We start from the raw sequence: 22,500 nt of genomic DNA, 5'->3' as shown, positions 1-22,500 counted from the left end.
CAAAGATGGCTTCTAAGGATCTAGAAGCTTGCATCTAGAGTCTTTGGATCCAGTGAACCTTATAGCGTTGGGTGTACAGTTCATTTTTCAATCCATCTTTGTATCTTGAGTCTCCGCGTCAGCAAGTGAATTTCATTTCATTATTCCTTTCTTGGTCGAACTTCACTGGGTGGTAGGCCAGACCTGGAGCCTCAAGGATTCTAAACGACTTTGGGGTAAACCCCTCCTCGTACTTGAGCTGAATTCTAATTATATTTCTCCTAGTCAGTTCTGTTGCTTATTGAATACTTCCCACCCTTCAAGGAAGAGATTCCAGTAGATCTGAAACAGCAGGTTAGTGTGCGATTACTGATGCTATGGCGGAGTGTGGAATCTGGGACTCCAGACTTCGGAGAACGAATGGGACTTGAGGAAATGGGCAGGAGCGTTCTGCCACATTAGACTTAGCATCTTTTAATTCTGGATAGTAGCCATTTCTTGAGAAGTCTTAAACGTGTGCTGCTGGTTTGTCAGATTGCCTATGACTGTTTTGAGATTATCTTCGGGGCCTCAATTTCTCTGCGCATTTCTCTCGAAATGCGTCCGCAGTTTCCGTAACTCTGGGTCTTTCCCTCATCTATTAGCTATTCCTTTCTTTCTGTTGTCAACTTCTCCAACTATTCCTCCTTCGTTATAGCTGTCTATTTTTTCGTAAGTCTCACTTTGAGATCCTCAACGTATTTCGTTTCTTTGTTTTCTGGATCTCTTCGTCTTGATGTCCAGCCATGCCAGCTCACTCCTTCCATGGATATTAGCGCCCAAATAGCTGGAAGTGCGCCCGCCCCACCCCTAGTGCCTGCCTATAATATACAGCCTTAGCTTTCATAATTCATATAATCCCCCGAGGTCTCGTTCATCGATTGCAGGAAGGCGTAGTAAAATAGGCGTGATCCATGAGGATAATGCAAGTACGTGTTTTTATGCCTTTCCTTTCGAAATTCTTCCGTTCGAAGCTTTTAGATTTTCAACATAGCGTGGAAGTTTCCGCCTGTTCCTTATATGTTCGAGAGAAAAATACAGAAATATATCATTTGTCTCCAATATATCAACTACCTTGTCATAACTTCAAATCAGGCGTTCTCTTTGTAATGTAATGATGACGTGTGCAACAACAGAAAATTTTCTTCTGGGGTTAACCTTGTGTTTATATTTATTTCTTATTTATTTCTTTTTATTAACTTAATTCTCGTTAGATACATACTCAGTGTGTGAGTGTGATATTATGGATCTTTCACTGAACGATTTGGTACGCTTCAAATGTTGTTATACTTCTCTCTCTCTCTCTCTCTCTCTCTCTCTCTCTCTCTCTCTCGCAAAATACAGCTAGTTGTGAATTGAGGGTGACTACCGCATTGCCAGATGGCGGCCGCACCGTTGCGAAGGAAAATTTACGCAGCAATTTAGACAAAACAGTTGTTGTCGGTGCTGCGATTTTGCAAATGTTCTTGCTCAAGATTGCAATGCAGATGTACTGAGGTTTTTAATCTTTTCTTAGAAAGTAAATCATGTTGCCGAGTTTGACATCTGTTTGGTAAACGATGGTTGCTTGGAGAGAGAGAGAGAGAGAGAGAGAGAGAGAGAGAGAGAGAGAGAGAGAGAGAGAGAGAGAGAACATTATATCGCCAGCAATGATATGCTAGGATGTTTGACATCTGTTCAGTAAACGATGCTTGTTTGTCAGCGTTATTCTTACCAGACACTTATAGATTATATTTGTCTGCGAGAGAGAGAGAGAGAGAGAGAGAGAGAGAGAGAGAGAGAGAGAGAGAATGGCATCAATATATCGCTAGCAATGATAAGCTAGGAGAAAATATGATCAACCTGAATGACTGTTTTCGAAGCAGCTTCGTCGTCATGAAAATCTTATTATAATGGGCGTAATGTCTGTCTGTCTGTCTGTCATTCAATCACGGCCAAACGGCTGGTCAGATGGGCATGAAACTTGGCAGGGTTATGGTGGGGACCCCTAAGATGGTTTGTAATGGGGTTTCATCCAACCTACCCCCTCCTTTGTAGGGGGTGGGGTTGAGAAGGGATTCCCTGAAACGGAGCTGTTTCTGGCCGTGAAACGAGGCTGGTTATTCCCGTAGACTTAGTTACTTTACGAATTTTCATACATAATTTCTGTACAACTTCCCCGGAGAAAGTCGCGAATATTTCAGCTCGGACACAATAGAAGATGAAAATTATCATCAATATCCGCAAGATTTTTTGAATAACTTAAATCCATCGGGACTGCCAGTGCACAAAATAACGTTTAAGAAGTACTGCCCGGTAATGTTGCTTCGGAATTTCGATCCTGCCAATGGACATTGCAACGGAACGAGGTACACCGTTATGGAGCTAAACTCCCACGTCATCGAAGCAGTGATAGCAACGGGCCCTCACACAGGCAAACGTCTGTTCATCCCCTAGATTCCTCTGATGCCTTTGGACAACCAGTTTCCGTTCCAGTTACGGCGCAGGCAGTTTCCCATCAACCTGGCCTTTCATTCACTGCAAACAAGTCGCAGGGCCAGACTTTGGATCGTGTTGGTGTGTTTCTGCCATCACCCATGTTCACGCATGGCCAACTGTATGTGGCGATGAGCAGAGCAACTGACTCGGCCAACTTGAAATTAAGTTGTGGACAAACTGATAATATTGTGTACAAAGAGGTTCTGTAGTAGGTATGTATAAAAATCGCCCTTATTTTAATATTGCTGAACAAATAGTACATATAAATTTTTCACTTCTGCACCCGTATTTTATCACCAATCGTAGATGGGTAAGTTTGCTAGTGAGACTAATTTCTTTCGACTCAGAAGCCGAATTTTTTTTTTTTTTTTTTTTTTTTTTCTCCACGATTTTATTCGTTTATTATTTTTTAGGTTTATTATTTGGACAATGACACCATCTTTCTATTGATTTTTTATGTCAAGCAGTACAACATAATGAATTTAGAAGATTGTGTTTTTTATTGTAAAATTGTTTAGCAGTTTGAGGTTGGTGATAAGGAGTCGTGGCGGTATTGTTTTTGAATGCGTCTTGGGAGAAAAGGGTGAATCTGACACTTGTTAATGTGTACCGGTTCATGTAATAAAAATATGTGAATGGTCATAATTGGTTTTTATTACCGTCATTCTTTATTGTTCAACCTTCCATATAGTTTCATTATTTTAGGTTATGGAGTAGAAATCTTTTTGCATTCATACTGTCACGTGATATGACATGTTGTGCACCTGGCAGTGAGTCATGGAGAAAACGGTGACTGTTGTGGGTGCTTATCAGTTGCTTATCTGAATTTGAATGGAGTATAGAAATCTTTTCGCATTCATACTGTTACGTGATATGACATGTTGCGCACCTGGCAGTGAGTCATGAAGAAAGTCAGGTTAAGGGAGTTATAATTTATTTTACTCATATTCATATCTTTTTCATATACTCATTCACATGGGTTAGGTTAAGTTAAGGGACTTAGAATTTGTTCCTCATATTCACATTTTTCATATACTCATTTGGGTTAGGTTAAGTTAGGATAAGGGACTTAGAATTTTTTTCCCTCATATTCATATTTGTGTGAAATGTTTTTTTTTTTTCATCCGTAGAGTATACCTTGAGCCAATAGGTTGAGTTGTTTTAGCTTAGGTTAAGTGACTTAGAATTCTTTCACTCGGTGGGTTATGTTAGGTTAGGTTGGATTAGGTTAGGTTAAGGGACTTAGAATTTTTTCACTCAGTAGGTTAGGTTGAGTTGGGTTGGGTTAGGTTAGGATAGGTGAAAATTCCATAATTGGAAAGGGCAAGGGAAAGAATTGGAAAGCAGACGCCGTGACAACATCGTAGAAAAGTTATCGAGGCAATTTTCAGGAGGGTATTTGCTGTGTGATCTGAAATTTTCACTTTCTCTTGAGTAGAGAAACTGTCTCTGTCTCTTGAGCAAAAACATTGTCTCCTCAAACTTACTGCTAATTCAACAGCAACTTCCTTTGCAATATCATTTCTCTCGAGTTTCATGTGTAAAGGGTCAGTGAACTTACAGATGGGAGATTCAGAACACAAAAATGCAGAATTGCTGTCCTATTCGCGTATGTAATTACACAGACAAACTCCTTCGTTGTGCTCTCTCACACGCACGCACAAACACACACACACACACACACAGTGTGTGCACAAGAACACTCTTTCTCTAACAAACAGCGTTTCTCACAGCTAAATATATGTACTTTTAATTTCTCTACGTACCCTGCAGAAAATGCTATCCGACTTGTTTCTCTGTTTGTCTGTCTGTCTGACTGTCTGTCTGTCTCTCCTACAGGAAGAGTAGTGGTACCCAGAGGTAAATTGCCGCAACTACTGCATTTTCGAAATCTGGAAAAGACGAATGGGCCAAAACAGAGAAAATTCTATTTGGGACGCTTTCTTCCACTCCACACAAGGCTCTAAAACTATTATTGTCTACATAAAACTACTTCTTTCTTTTTATCTTGTTTGAGCGTGTTGGCGCCTGTTTTTTTGTTTCTCGATGCAGGAACAAACTCGTCCCTCTTGCTTGGAAATGAAGAAAGATGTGAAACTTGTGATGAAATTCAGTTGGCTCTCCGGTATCCTCGTTTGCGTAGACAGAGCAAATGACTTCCCTCAGAGACCTAACTTGGCGTTCCTAAATGTCTCTCTCGTCCCCGACTAGACAACATAGAACTGCCGGCGTAATAATCTATCCCAGATGCAAAACGAACACTTCTGAATGTGACCAACCTTACATTCGCCTAAGAACACTGACTAAACGAACACAACCAACGTTTATAATTGTGAATCAATCATCGTCGATCTATAAGAGCACATGAACCATCGCCAAACTTATCAAAACGCATTAGTATATTTTAGGTTTGTCAACAAAACTCATCGTTAAAGCTTATGAAAGTCGATTGAGCGTAAGTTCCTTAACATGCTAATATTTATTTATTTATTTATTTATTTATTTATTTATTCATATATCTGCTTTTCTAATAACTGATCTCTTCTTGCTGTATTTCCAATTCCCTTCTGTTACTCTTTTCAAATGAACGCCACATTCTTTGGAAGCTTGAATTTCGAGTCAGTGACCCAATTGGTATTGTTCCCTATGAATAAAGCTCATCATTTATATAATAATAATAATAATAATAATAATAATAATAATAATAATAATAAAGATATGACCGACATCAAAGCTTATCACAATGAAGTGGTCTCAGACAAAGTCATCACAGCAGACTGGGTTTTAACAAAATATTTTCAAGCGCTAACAAAGAGCAAAACAAAAGCCCTCACTAAATATCATCCCAGCAGATTGGTCCTCACGGTTGGTTCGTTTCAGAGTTGGATATGGTAAGCTTCGGGATCATTTGCAAGCCCAGTTTTAGAGAGACATATTCTTTGTGATTAAAAGAAATGTTTCTGTGTAAAGAGCGAAGGACGGTGATTACTGTTTCCTTTTTTTCAAACATTCTGGACGAAAAAGACTTGAAAAGACTAAAGAAGATTGAAAAAGAACGCACGAATTCGTGAAAAGGTGAATCCATCGGTCAAGGAATTAGAAAGATATCAAAGACGCTGATCTGGATTAAAAGCTCTCCAGGAAATCCCAGATTTTTATAACAGAAACGAGACTACTTTGTGAGAGAGAGAGAGAGAGAGAGAGAGAGAGAGAGAGAGAGAGAGAGAGAGAGAGAGAGAGATACGAGCAACCAAGATAAAAAAAGTTTCCAAGACAAATCAAATAATAAATGTAAATATGTCTCCATATTTTTGGTGCGTATTTATATCTTATCTGAAAGAGAGAGAGACTCGCTATCAAGCCCAAAATAAAATTTCGAAACCAAAACAGATGTTTGGAACTAAAATACAAGTCTTGTTGAAAAGGATTGCTTCATCAGCTCCTTTAATTTTGTATAAAGTCTTCTCTATTTTCCTTATCAAGTATTTCTCAATGTTGCTGAAACTGGCAAGCAACGTGCCAAAGGGGATCGTCAAACCCTGTGTAGTCATATTGAATTATCTTTATTATTGCTACTACTACTACTACAAGTTGTTCTCTCTCTCCCAGATCTGCCAGGGCATTATCACAGTGATGGTTGCTGGAGGACTGAATCTTGGTGGTTGTTGTTTTTGATTAAGCTGACCTTGTGTCGGCACGGGCTCTTGCTCACCGAGCAGCCCGTAAATCTTGGTGGTGAGTCCTCTTTATATCATGTTCGTGCGGGCGCTCACGGATGCTCCTGCAGGACCCGGAGGATACTTGACTTTTCATTGGCTGGCGGCCAGGCGTCGGAAACGCTCGAGGAGCGTTGACCTTCTGGCTGTCCATCTGTATATCTATCTATATAAGATATCCCTTTAGATCCCCTGATTTATCACAGGTAATCTGACACTAAGGTACAGTCTGGTCTTACATAAACAAGCGACCTCTCTCTCTCTCTCTCTCTCTCTCTCTCTCTCTCTCTCTCTCTCTCTCTCTCTCTCTCTCGACCCATCCACAGTGTGCTGAGGTAATGCAAGATATGAGAAAAGACACAAGAATTTTTTGCTCAACATGTCTACCATGGATAGACAATGTTATTAAATCAAGATTGAATGTACAAATAGTTGAGGATGAAGAAGAAGAAGAAGAGGAAGAAGAAGAAGAAGAAGAAGAAGAGGAAAACGTAAGAGAAGTAAACAAAACTGAAATGACAGAAAAAGATAAGGAAAACAAAGAACAAGATAAAAGTATGGATGCAGAGATACTCATTGATACTACATATGAGGCTATAAAGCAGCATACCTACGAAGAAATAAATTACGACATGACAACACAAAAGAAAATGCCGAAGAGGCTGTACCCAGAATCTACACAATGACGGGAAAGAGGAAACAGATATTACAAAAAAAGACAAATTCTGCAACCTTTTGAAAAGAGGGAATTGCATTTGGAGAAAAATGTTACTACAAACATCCTCAGGTATGTCACAACTATGAAATATATGGTAAATGTGCATACCTAGATGGCTATGAGGATGATTGCAGAGATCTACATCCAAAAATATGCAAAAACCTAAAGAAGGAAAAGGATGTAAGGTTCGGACAAAAAAATGTAAATATATGCACCCCTATAGCCATGAAAAACTAAATACAAATAAATAATCAATCAAGTAATAAAATCCAAAATAAGAAAGAAACAAATAAAGAGAGGAATGAAGAATATCAGGTAAAAGAAAAAAGCAAGCCATCAACGAGATATGCAGAGGTGTCAGCAAAAAATTTCAATGCATCAGCTCCAAGATTCTACTCAAGAGATAATAACTGTTTTTATTATGCAAGAGGATATTGCAGATATGGAGAAAATTGCAGATTCAGACACAAAATGAATAATTATGATGAAGGAAGAACAAATATTATGGAAAAGTTGGATTTTTTAATGTCAGAATTTCTGGAAATGAAAAAAAAGAACAACATACCAGAACAGGAAAGAGACATGGGAAATCCTTATTATTACCAATATTAAATGAAGGAGAAAACACGCAAACCATCATAGTGATGAATGCGCAGGGTTTAGTTACGAGTAACTCAAAAAGAAAAATAGAGTACTTAGAAAGAACTAACCCAAATTGAAAAGAAAATAGATATAATGAATATAAGTGAAACCTGGTATTCCCAAGAGACTTGGGAATGATGATAAAATAAAAGGGTTCCAAACTTAGAGGATCAGATAGAAAAAATAGGAATCAAGGGGGAACCGCAATATATGGGAAAGACAAAAAACAAGGAAAAAATATATGAGAAATATAGTAACTCAGAATGTGAACTAATAGCGGTAGAATTTGAATCTGAAAAATTAATGAACATAGTAATATATAGACCTCCTAATACTAAAGAGTTTGACTTAATAATAGAAAAAATTGGGATGATACGATGTAGGAAACTCACAAGGACTGGGACTATTCTCCTATCTGGAGACTTCAACTTTCCTTTCGTATGGACTGGAAAGAACGAATAGGAGATTGTGGATGTACTTATACATATACAAAAAAAGAGAGTAATAGTAGTGCAGAAGATAAGAGGAGCAATTCGAAAAGCTATTAGATATGCTACTAGAATACAACATTCAACAAATAAATCACCTGCCAACAAGAAAGGAAAATACTTTAGACCTAGTCTTTGTGAACGAGATGAATTATGTTAAAGAAATAATAGTTTATAATGCGAGTATTTCAGACCATAATGTCATAGAATTAACAGTCCATTCCAAAGCAAGTGAAAACAGAGATAAGCAAGAAATGAAAAAAGTGGGAAGGTATTGGAAAAAATACAAAACTTTCTTTACAGTTAAAAATAAAAATATAAAATGGTCAGAAATAATGAAGAATTAAACAAAAAAAGATTTGGTGGGATAACATTTTCGTAAGTGATGACATAAAGGTAAATACGGAGATATTATATAAAATATTAGAGAAAATAGTGGATAAATATATACCGAAGAAGAAAAAGTAAACATCATTCATGCATACCAAGAGACAGAAGGATCTTGTTCCAGAAAATCAGAAAGTGGAAAAAAGGTCTTGCAAAAGAAAAAAATGCATGGAAAGTTATAGAACTAAAAAGAAAATAAGATAGAAAATGCAGAACAAAAGATTATTACAATCAAAAGAAAATGAAAAACGGGACTTGGAAGAAAAAACCCTATTAATATCAAGCAAAAATCCCAAAAACTATTATACTCATATGCGAAGAAGATGAATAAAAGAAGATAGAAATAGGCCCTCTAAGAATTGAAGGGAGATTAACGAATGAAAAAAACAAATTTGCAACATATTGGCAGAACGATATAAGAGAGAATTCACCCCTAAGAAATAGATAATGAGATAATGATAGAAGTAAGGATGAAATAGTGAATATTTAGCTGACATAGATATTAAATGAAGCTGATATTGTGCAGGCTATTGATGAAATTAAAAATGGAGCTGCTGCAGGGCCTGATGGAGTGCCTGCTATTTTGTTAAAGAAAGTAGTTCATTCTATCGCAAAGCCACTTGCAATATTATTAAGACAAAGTGTAGATACAGGCAAGATTTGTGATGAGCACAAATTAGCATATATTACCCCTACTTTCAAAAGTGGATCAAGACTAGAGGCAAGTAATTATAGGCCTGTGAGTCTACATCACATATTATGAAAGTGTATGAAAGGGTAATGAAGAAAATATTATGAAAACATTTTAATAGAAAATAATTTGTTTAATAAAGGACAACATGGTTTTGTACCCGGAAAAAGTACACAAACCCAACTGTTAGTCCACCGTGAGAACATATTCAAAAATATGAAAAGCGGAAATGAAACAGATGTGGTTTATCTAGACTTTGCAAAAGCTTTTGACAAAGTAGACCATAATATATTAGCGAAGAAAATTAGAAAACACAATAACGTGGATAAAGTAGGAAGATGGTTAAAAGAATTTTTACACAACAGAAAACAGATAGTTATTGCAAACGACGAGAAATCGGATGAAGCAAGGTAATATCCGGTGCCGCAAGGTACGGTGTTAGCTGTAATACTGTTTGTTATTATGATTGAAGACATAGACAGTAATGTTAAGGATTCGGCAGTGAGTAGTTTCGCAGATGACACAAGAATAAGTAGAGAAATTACTTGTGATGAAGATAGGAACGCTCTACAAAGAGACCTTAACAAATTATATGATTGGACAGAGGTAAATAGGATGGTATTTAACTCTGATAAATTTAAATCAATAAATTATGGAGACAGAGAAAGAAAGCTATATGCATATAGAGGACCTAATAATGAGACAATCACAAATAAGGAAGCAGTTAAAGACCTTGGTGTGATGATGAATAGGAACATGTTATGCAATGATCAATAGCAATTCTGTTGGCAAAATGTAAAGCAAAAATAGGAATGTTGTTACGGCACTTCAAAAACAGAAAAGCTGAACACATGATTATGCTTTATAAAACATATGTTCGTAGTCCACTTGAATATTGCAATATGATATGGTACCCACACTATCAAAAGGATATTGCACAAATAGAGAGTGTACAAAGGTCCTTTACAGCTAGAATAGAAGAAGTTAAAGACCTTGACTACTGGGAAAAACTACAATCCTTAAAATTATATAGTCTTGAAAGGAGAAGAGAACGCTACATGATAATTCAGGCATGGAAAACAGATAGAAGGAATAGCAGAAAATATCATGGAACTAAAAATATCAGAAAGAGCAAGCAGAGGTAGATTAATAGTGCCCAAACACTACTATAACCAAGGAAAAAAATAAGGAAAGCTCACAGGGGGGGGGACATTAATCCACTACGCACCAGCATCGATAATGCAGCGTCTATTCAATGCGTTGCCAGCTCATCTGAGGAATATATCAGAAGTGAGCGTAGATGTGTTTAAGAATAAGCTCGACAAATATCTAAACTGCATCCCAGACCATCCAAGATTGGAGGAAGATGCAAAATATACCGGTAAGGCTATTACTAGCACTCTCTGGTAGACATTAGAGGTGCCTCACACTGAGGGACCTGGGGCAACCCGAACAAGATGTAAGGTCTGTAAGTAAGGTAAGGTCTCTCTCTCTCTTCTCTTTTCCACGTCTTTCTGTCCTCTCAGAGTACATATCAAAATGTCCATCTGATAATTGGAGAGGTGTTAATGTCAAATATTTGTGATGCAAAAGGTATTTATGTGTTGGGTGGGGCGGGGGATGGGTGGAAGTCTTAGAATTGGAAGTGGGTGGGAATGGGGGGGGGGGGTGGGGGGGGGGGGGGGGGGGGGGTGGGGGGGGGGGGGGGTGAGGGGGGGGCGTGCAGTGGAAGTCTCAAGACAACTGCCTTACGTTGAACGTTTTCGAATGGCTCTACATTATGAAAGACAGAGGAATGCAAATCAAGTTATGTTAACTTCTAGCACATGTGGGGGTTTGAGAAAGAAGAGAAACAGCAGCTGAATGGAGATCATTCATCCTCACATTTGAAACTATATGTATGAATTTAGATTATTATCATCCCTTCGAAATGATATTGATGAAGAGAGATAGTTGCACTCTCATTCGAGGGTCTATCCATGAATAAAGATTACCATCCTGTCATCCTAAATTTTATTTACGAACAGAGATAAGCAACCTCTCTTCGAAATTAAATTCATGAATAGAGATTATCCTCTCTCCGAAAATGCATTTATGAATAGGGATAACTACCCTGTCCTCGAAATGATATTTGAAGGCAGATACTAGTCCTCTCATTCGAAATGAAAACTATGAATAGAAATTATTATCCTCTCAATCTAAATCATACTTTTCACGGTATCAGGAGACACGATAGCTACCTACCATATCATCTGGGGTGTGACTCTGCAAAACCCAAATGAGATTGAAATGAATATTAGAGTTCTTTCAGATTGTAAAATAGGCTAAGAATTTGGAATGTTATATTATGCCATTGACGAATAAGACAGATTAGACATACAAATAATTCAAAATCTGGGCATGACCATATGTGAAAGTGCTTTGTTGGTCCAATTTTCCAGTCTTTGGAAAACATAGAAATGGGTACCTCCCTGTAACTGGTATTGAGGATGACATGGACATCCTTGCTGTGGTTCCTGGAGGTGGTATTTTGCACATTATATTGTAGGTGCCATTTTTTAATTCATTCCAGAAACCAATCTCTTGCAGTTGAAAATGAATTAATTTTACGTTAAGCCATTTTGTAGAAGATGGAAGTGAATTATTTTTTTTACTTTATCTAAATCTTATCAGTGGCCCTTAGGCCTTTTTATAATTCGAACTGGGTAATAGAATGATGATACTGCATCAATGACCAATGATGTGATACCAGATGAATTCAAATACATCAATATTACATCAATGTATAACATATCTCCCCTCTTTATTTCATGATTTATGAGTGTTGTTGTGCTATGCATAATTCCTTAAGTTAGAATATTAAGTAGCTTTTATAACCAACATAAAAGAACTAGCTGCCACACCTTCATAACTGGTATATGACAGCCAGTACCACATCGACTGTTAAAGTTCTATTATTTCCACTTTAAATTTTAGATCACATTTCGCCCTCGAAAAATCATTTTTTCTGCCTTCATCTTTCTCGTCGGTAATTCAATCAAAACTTGCTGCGACGAATTTATTGACGTCTCCGGAACTGATAGGCCTAACGCATACAAATTCGGAATTGTGTATTCCCGAGACTGATAGGCCTACCTCATGTTCAGATTAGAATTCTGTTGTCTGGCTTTTGGGGAGGAGGGGGTGGAAGAGTGAAGTACCGAACGACTCCGCTCTCAAGATTTACATATTGGAAAATTTTGCAACAAACTGCCTCCAATATTTATGTTACGCCGTCGAAGTGTGAATTATTGACATCGTGTTTGAAGTACACACACATACACACACATATATATATATATATAGTACATATATATATATATATATATATATATATATATATATTATATATATATATATATATATATATATATATAAAGAGAAAGAGAGAGTTCCAGGACGCATTCATAACAGTCTGTTAGGACTTACATTTTTATTAATTAATTTTAATGTATCTGTCACATATATGAGGATACAATAAGAAATATATGAGGGTTTTAAGACGACATGCACACAGACAAACAGAGGCTACAGTACAACAAGCGTGAATATAATTATCTTGTCATATGAGGTTTAACAAGGGGGAATTATTAATTGTGAGAACAAAGAAAACGATAAATTATTTGTTTATTGCAATTGATACTTTAGGTAACAATCTACACAAGCAGAGGAATGGTTCCTTATTAATTTATTTGATTTATACTCATATATCCTTATTTGTCTTCACCATAAAAATACAGTCCCGCCCAAAATGGATAGAAAAGTATTTTAGAAAGCGGGAAACAATTCTTCTGTGGTTTCATGTTTCCGTTATTTCATTTCTCGTTCGTTTCCGTTCTGGGACGTCCAGCCATTTCAATCGTAAAAATCATTTCCGCTTCATTGCGAGAAAAGTCTGAATCAAACCAACTGGAGGCCACTGCGGATTGGGAATAGGGAATGGAAGAGAGAGAGGGGAAAAAAATAAAGTCAGTCAACTGCTCCTTGTAGTCCTTTATAATTCGGACACTGATCAAAATTATAAGGATATATATATATATATATATATATATATATATATATATATATATATATATATATATATATATATATATATATATGTATATATATATTCTCAAGGAAGCAAGAGAGACGTCTTCTGGTATTTAAAAAGCTTTATTAAGCGACGTTTCGGGGTCCCAGCATCATCACGGCTGTAAAAAGGATTAATACACATAAATATAATAAAAAGACTCATCCTAATACTAACATACATTTAAAATTCATAGAAAACCTACTACAATGCTAAGAGATTACCATATCAAGTGAAAGGGAGAAGACGAGTGACAAGAAGAAGAAGGAAAGGTTCCAAGTAAACATAGTTATGCCAGGTAAAGAGGGGTAGCGGTAGTTTTGATTGTTTAATTTTAGAACTATTGTTTTTATGAAAAGCGATTCGAAAACAGCAAGCACTTGAGGAGAAGAACGCCCGTGTAATGACTTTAAAGTGTTTGTATTCTATGTTGAATTTGCATTTTTTTGAATGTTCACGAATGTTCGAGAATTCTGGTGAAGACAACCGGCACACCTGTTCTATAACTCACCCCCCTGTGGCAATCAATGCGGACTTTAAGAGCCTACGTGAGGCCCCGACATAATTTCCCAAACTACATTTGGGACACGAAAATAAATAGACCGCATTGGAAGTCAGAAGAGGGCTCAGCTTTTCTTTATATCTAAATAAAGACCCAATAGTTAATGGGTTTCTTAAGATTAGTTGGCTTTTTATGGCCGGACAATATTCACGTATTAAACGTTTCAACTTTGGGTATAAAACGTTGTATCACTGATAAAACGGGACACTAGCAAAGAAAGGCATTCTAGGAGCAGTTGGTCTGTTATTTTTCTCTATTAATTTATTATTTAAAAACTGTTAGGTAGTTTGAAGAAAACCTTAGCTGGATAAAAACAATAGTTCCAAAATTAAACAATCAAACTACCGCTACCCCTCTTGTTTACCTGGCATAACTATGTTTACTTGGAACCTTTCCTTCTTCTTCTTGTCACTCGTCTTCTCCCTTTCACTTGATATGGTAATTCTCTTAGCATTGTAGTAGGGTTTTCTATGAATTTTTTTTTAAATGTATGTTAGTTATTAGGCCATGAGTCTTTTTTATTATATTTATGTGTATTAATCCTTTTTACAGCCGTGATGATGTGGCTGGACCCCGAAACGTCGCTTAATAAAGCCTTTTTTAAATTACCACCAAGACGTCTCTCTTGCTTCCTTGAGAATATATCTCGAACGATTGCTGTTTTTCCTGTGTATATATATATATATATATATATATATATATATATATATATATATATGTATATATATATATATATATATATATATATATATATATATATATATATATATACTGGATATCATTATTGTCGACAAAGTGACCAGTACATATTTCAAGCCTACAAAAAATCGGTATCTGGTAAAAGGGAATATCGAGCTCTATTGTCCTTAAACCAACAATAAGAGAATTTCTACCCTTTTTCAGCTCCATTCCTTCTCTCACCCTACCCGATGGAAGCCTACTAGGCAATTAATACTTATTAGGAATTTAATGCCTATTAGAAATATAATAGTTACTTGCAATGTAATGCATACTAGCAATTTACCACCTACCAGCGATTTACTACCTACTAGTAAGTACTAGGAAGTACTGGCGATTAACCTCCTACCAGCAATTTAATACCTACGAAAAATTCAAATTCTACTATCAATTTAATGGCCACTAGCAATTTAATACCTGTAAGCTATTTAATGCCTACTAGCAATGTAATATCTACTTGCAATTTAATATCCTCTAGCAATTTAATGCCTACTAGCAATTTCATTCCTACTAACAATTTAATAACTGCTAACAATTTTATAAATACAAACCATACCTATTAGTAGTTTAATGTCTACTAGGAATTTAATATCTATTAACAATTGTATGCCTATTACCAATTTGATAAATAATAGCAATTTAATACGTACCCTCTATATTATACCTGGTAGCAATTCAGTGCCTACTAGGAATTTATTACCAACCGGTAATTTGATGCCATCTAACAATACAAATACCAATAGCAATTTAATGCTTACTAGCTGTATATATACTTCCTACTAGCAATTGAATACCAAATAGCAGTTGAATCCCTCGCAATTCAATGATTCCTTTCCCTCAACCACAAATAAAACGAACGCGGGTTTAATTTGTAGTGATAATGATAATGTTCCCTGATTCCATTTTTAATCACCAGCTTTTCAGTGGAGTAAGCCGGAGCAATTAGGTCATTCGGCGACGATAAATGGAATTTACTCCGGACGAAAATGAAAGACATGTCCCACAGCCCGCCCTCCCGCCCCTAACCCCCCCCCCCCACCCCCCCCCCCAACGCTTTAATTTTGTTAATTGTGGCAATTGCTGAGTTCATAATAAGTCATTAGAATGATGGAAGCTTCACACTGAGATCCTCTGTATTAGATTATAGCGAGCTGGCTCTACTTGAGTTATTTAAATGTTTAAGTTATTTACTGAGATTTAAATTGTGTCAGGGAGTTTGCATTGTATTAGGTTACAGCAATAAGTATTTTATTATAGTTGGAAATGAATGTTACTCGGGGGAAAGTTATTCCCAAGGTATTGTGAGTTCGACGTTATACGTTATTTGTGATTTGAGACAATAGTGAACATAAAAAAATCACGATTGTATAACTGAAGAAAATGAAAGATTCCCTTTTTTATGTGCAATAAAAATCATCCTCTGTTCAAAACGTGAAAAGTTTTAGCGCTGTTGCAAACTTTAACCAAAATTAAACGGAGACAACTATAATTCTACCAACAATATTTTTCACCTCAACGAAAACGTTATCAGAAACTTGTGAAATGGACATTATCATTTATTTTGGCTTCCGACACTGACAGATTGCAGAAAGTCAGCAGCAAACTCCTGGAAATCAAATTGGGAATGAGAAGAAAAGTTGAACCTAACTCTGTTCCCAGCAGATGACGAATCACTTGCAATTCACCTGTTACAGAAAAAACAAGGAAACAAAACTAGAGGAAGAAAGATAATGACGTTTTGGGGGAATTTTAAGTTGGTTTTGCATTTCAGATCAGGACAAAGTTGGAGAGTTAGTCACTGGTGATGAGGAGTCTTCTCTCTCTCTCTCTCTCTCATACTCTCTCTCTCTCTCTCTCTCTCTCTCTCTCTCTCTCGTCTCTCTCTCATATATTTATTTCCTATTGGGAAATAAATATATTGGGCCAATTAAAGAATTCGGAAGACATCACCCAGGTAAAGATACTGGAACCATTACTGGCAGAAATTCGGAACTAAAGATAAATCAAGTGTACCAGTGTGTGTTTGTGTGTGTCTAATATAATATATATATATATATATATATATAGATATAATATATATATATATATATATATATTTATACATATGCATATATATATATATATATATATTTATATATATATATATATATATATATATATATATATAGTATATATAGATATATATATATGATATATATACATATATATATTATATATATATCATATATATATATATATATATATATATATATATATAGTATATATATATATATATATATATATATATATATATATATATATATATATATATATATATATATGTTAGACACACACAAACACACACTGGTACACTTGAATTATCTTTAGTTCCGGAATTTCTGCCAGTAATGGTTCCAGTATCTTTACCTGGGTGATGTCTTCCGAATTCTTTAATTGGCCCAATAGGAAATAAATGTCGACAGGGAGCGGAAATGATTGGGCTAATAAGGGCCTTTTGTGTCTTTATTGATTTTTTCCCTTCTTTTAGATTCTCTAGGTTTAAAGAGGAAAATAATTGTCTCCTTTTGCTGGATAAACATTTGGTAGATACATTCTTTCTCTTTAATCTCTCCCTTTGCACACGGACAGGCGTGAATGCGTTAGGTGATAATGAAAGAATTGAGAAAGAAAAGATCTTCTCTGAAGTCAGTAAAAGTTCTCTCATTTAAAAAAAGGAATGATAGAATTATAGATCTATAGAATTATAGATGGAGAGGGAAGGTAAATTTAGTAAAGGAAGTATAAATACATTAGTGTGAAATAATTACTTCAAGGGTCTTCTATCTTGTAGAGAGGCAAAGTTTTTTTTATAACATATTTAAGGACATAAATCTCAAGTTAGGTGGGAATAAGTAATAATCCCCTTGCTTTGATGGAAGGTGCTAACGTCCTGAGGGAATAGGAGAGATTTAACATCGATTTATTGTTTGCAAAAGACGATTCTTACTTTATGAATAACGGCATATGAGTGATAACAGAGGCTGTAATGAATAGGGAAACTGCCGTACCAGAGCGGTCAAGAATTATTTTTATTATCATAAAACTGTTCAACATGGCGTGCAACTGATAACTGACTCCTAAAGTACACATTTTATTTAGTATACTACAGTGAATTTATCAGTTTTCAATTCCAAGGAAACTGCTAAGTCTCTCGCCATTTTTGTAGTTCAGAATCTCACCAATGATTTTACTATTCCTTGATAATTAGGTCGTTCCTTTTCTAACAGACAAGGATCTCGTTTTCTATAATGTAAGGGTAGACTTGGTTTTACTTGTTTGTAAAACTAACACCTGTATTTATCTCTGCTCTGTGAATTTATCTGCAAGAGTGGTAGATAAGAAGGAATTCCCTTTTGGGGATACAAAACCCCACACCTAAGAAAGTGTATCTTAAATTATTGAAGCCAAAATGGGAAAGGAGTGAAAACCGGGAATGAAAGCATCATCAGAAAAATTTACGGAAGTTAATGAAAATTTACGAAATTTTGCGAAAATGTACCACTGCCTGATCATAAATCATTCCTGGAATGTCCTTATTACTGATCGTTTCTTTCAACTTCTGAAATCCCCATCCAGTCCCCCCCGGCAAAAGTCGGTCCTGACAGGGAGTTGGTCGAAGAGATTGATGGCTTCGAAGATGGAAGATGCAGGGTATTAGCATAAGAAAGGCAGCCACACACTATTTCCTATAACTTTACAGAGTGGCACAGAAAGACGCCATAGGCACTCAAAAGCGTTCTATGACTGGGTCACCTTCAGGTTTGAGAAAATATTACGATGCTTCTCGTATTCTGTCTCTTTCTTTTATAATTTGTTACTCATTTATTTTCTGTTGTTGTTTTTTGTGCAGTTTCCATTTGATCTTTCATTAATTATTTGTCTTGTATTATTTATGAATACTTATTGTCTACTTCTCCTTTTCTCAGAAATGTTCTGTTCCTTTTCCAACATTTTCTTTTACCTGGTCTTACCTTATCCATAACTCTTCTTCTCTTTATTATCAATATATTTGTCCTCTTTTCTTGGCATTTCTTAAAAATTCTCGTTCATCCTTCTCTATCCCTCACTAATTCTCTCGCTCTCTCACTAATTCTTCATAATTTTCTTTTGCCATCTTGGGAATAACATTTTACTCCTCACCACATTTTCGTCGTTACTGACTTTCTTCTTCTTCTTCTTCTTCTTCTTCTTCTTCTTCTTCTTCTTCTTCTAGAGAAGAAGAAGAAGCTGCGATCATCAAAGACCCACTTCGTCTTCCTCATCATTCGTGACATTTCACCGCCAACTGAAGACCACAGGATGATTTAGGTTATAGTCGAGACATAATCGAGGGGATGAGTGTGAGACAAGTTTTAGGGATAAAAGTGAGTAAAATAGATAAATAAATGAATACGAAATAAGATTATAATACATTAAATAAATAAATAAATGAATGAGCGAATAAGTGGAAAAGAAAAAAATATCAATAAAAAAGTTTAAAGTTTAATTGGTAGATCAATCAGTCAATCAATCAATTAAATGGACAGACAGACAGACATCTATTAACAATAAGTAGATTCCAGACCTTCCATTTTCTTCACCTTGTCAATTTATTTGTTCACGGAAGTCTAATTCTTATCTCTTATATAGTAATTAGTGAATATCTATGAGCTCATCTCCGAAAATGGTAAATATCCTCGCTAATCAACGATGTCTTTTACTGGTTAGTGGTGAAATTGAAGTCAATTAAGCTCGCAAAGCTCATTATACCTCATTTACCATCTATTGTCTTATCGCCAGGTTGATTATCGCTGTCAGAACCAACATCGTTTTGGGAAAAATTCCCAGTTTCCCCATTTCCTTATTTACCAGACATTATCCCATGCTGTCTGTTTTCATGATTATCATCGCTCTGTAGAGAATCCTCCGGTACGGTTAGATTAACTCGGCCTTATGCCAGCATGAGCTCTTAACCAAAGAATTTGTTCGTTACCAAATACTAAAAAAAATAACATACCCTTCTTACACATAAACAACTTCTCCCACTGTTACCGCTTTTTAAATGCTCGATGTGACTTAAAAACCAATATAAAAACGTTTGCTTGTTATCATATGATACAAAAACTGATACATCCTTTCTCACAACAATAACTTTTTCCACTGCTAAGTTATTTTCAGAGCATGATATGAGCTACAATAAAAAAATCATATGGAACACTAATTTAATCAACTATATAATCATTTATTGACGAAAGTATTTAACATTAGTATACACATATAGATGCCACAATATATAAATATTATAATAATACGACCATCACCTTCAGTCTGAATATATAGGGTACACTAAATAAACGTTACAATAATAGGACCATCACTTAAAGCCTAGATGTGTAGGTTACATAGAGAAAGGTTATTGTAACAGGACCATTACCTAAAGTCTAGATATATAGGTTACATAAGGAAATGTTATAATAACGAGGCCATTACCTCAAGTCTACATATATAGGTTACATAGAGAGAATAACAGGGCTATTACCTAAAGTCTAGATATATAGGTTACATTTATAAATGTTGTAGTAATAGAGCCATCACCTTTAAAGATATAAAACTGAAGCGCCAAGACTTACAGCGAGGGCTCATCAAATATTGCCTGAAGAAAAGACTCAACACAATAAATTAAAACAAATCCGCCATTTGCGTGATGAAGGCTCATTCTGTCGCCTGAGGACCTGAAAGAGAGAGAAAAGAAAGTGCTTTCGATATCACGTCACGACGCCATTACCTGACAGGATGAGACTTGGTTATTACGCCTTTTATGCACTCGGGTTTGTTATTATTTCTATGCGTTCTTGTGCAGTACTCTGTGTTTTTTATCATAAAATCAATAAGTCATGACGGTGTAAGCCATAATTATGGTTGTAAGTGATGGTTGTAGTTGTAGCATTAGATGTGGTTATTGTCTTTGTTTTTGTAGTAATGCAGGCAATTTGAAAGTAATCAAAGAAGGTTTTAAAACCTTTAACTCCCTTTTGTTTTTTCTAAAGGTTTATACGAGTTGCCTAATGGCTGATTTTTTATTGACGTGTATGACCTTGAACAAATCCTGCAAACTTAACAGAATTGCTTCTTAGTCCAAATCAACATATTTAGAAAGCCATAAGCAAAATGGATTAGGGATTTCTAAGAAAAGCCAAAGATCGCTTAGATTAAGAACTGTTTTTATTCATAGAAGAAGACAGGAAAATCTGAAAGATGAAAACGAAAGACAAATGACACTGCTGGGGCCTTGGGGGATACTCGTAGGAATTGGGGGAAGGGGTGAGGGGTGAGGGATTAGAGGAATCTATCTCTCTGATTTATTGTGGTCATAATGTGGCGTTTGGATTAACGACAGTGAAGGAGGGATTAAAGATGCAAGGCCTCCCCGCCCCCTTCCCTGAAGGAGGCCCTGGTATAGCTCTGGTCATTATTTGCAAATGATGGCGTAGCATTTCTAGGTTCGTGTAACTTTATAAGGGCAGGAACGTGATTAAGAGTCTGCTTCTTCGGAAGTAAAATGAGAGAGAGAGAGAGAGAGAGAGAGAGAGAGAGAGAGAGAGAGAGAGAGAGAAGGCCTGGCAGGTGTAAAGGTACGTCAGGAGCGACACAATTCCATAGTTGGGATGACTTTTCGCTGGATCCAGCGAGCAAACGCACCGCCTTAGGAGAGAGCTGTTTGGATGGAGGATATGGCATCGACCTATAAGGATGACAGGATGTTGCAGGGAAGAAAGGAGGAACGAGGATGTGGAGGGGAGAAGGGAAAAACTAGAAGGCTATAAACATGGATGTGGAATGGAGAAAGGAGGAAAACGTTTTCTCGAGAAAACACATTTTTGTAACTAGTTTCTCGGTGGAAGAAGGACATTGTTTTTCTTAGATTGACAATATCTGTTACGAGGAAAGTTTTAACTAAGGAAAGCACTTTTTCTTATAGAAATGTGACATTTTTGGATTCTGTCAATACCTTTGCATGAGGAGAATTTTAATTTGCTAGATATACAGTTAACATTACAATGTGTGTCATTACATGAGCATTATGGCAATAAAAACAATTTATAACTGAATACATCACGTTTGATATTGCCATTGTACCAATAACACCATATAATGTTCAGCCAAATATTAAAATAAAAGTACACTCCCAAATATACAATATAAAATATATTATATAATATATATATATATATATATATATATATATATATATATATATATATATATTATATATATATATATAGATGGATCTTTTATTCAGACCTTTGGATGAAATGATGCCGATGGAAGCTAGGTTTTATTTGTTCCTCCTATATATATATATATATATATATATATATATATATATATATATATTATATATATATATATATTATATATAAAAACGGAGGAAACAAATAAAACCTAGCTTCCATCGACATCATTTCATCCAAAGGTCTGAATAAAAGATCCATCTACATTTAGGCATGTACCAGTTTGATGATGGATTAGTGTCCAAGAAGGGACCTGGCAAATATGATGATTATCAGGGTTTTTTTGGGTTTTTTTATGGTTTCATCCTCTGATTACTTCTTTGGTCATTTCTTTTTTGTACTACTACTACTACTACTACTACTACTACTACTACTACTACTACTACTACTATTATTATTATTATTATTATTATTGGATTATTATTATTATTATTATTGTTAAAAAATATCCACAATTATATATTAAAAATATATATCTATGTAAAAATAGAACAAAGACTTTCGAACATCTGAACGGTGTTCCTCATCAGTGTAACGTTAAAATGTAATGGAGAGGATAGTTTCCTCCCGAAGAGCATCTATAAAGGTGTTCTTCGGGAGGAAACTAACCTCTCCATTACATTTTAATGTTACGCTGATGA

The sequence above is a fragment of the Macrobrachium nipponense genome, chromosome 7 (genome assembly GCF_015104395.2).
Source record: "Macrobrachium nipponense isolate FS-2020 chromosome 7, ASM1510439v2, whole genome shotgun sequence".
In the NCBI taxonomy this organism is placed as follows: domain Eukaryota; kingdom Metazoa; phylum Arthropoda; class Malacostraca; order Decapoda; family Palaemonidae; genus Macrobrachium; species Macrobrachium nipponense.
This window is presented reverse-complemented; position numbering follows the sequence as displayed.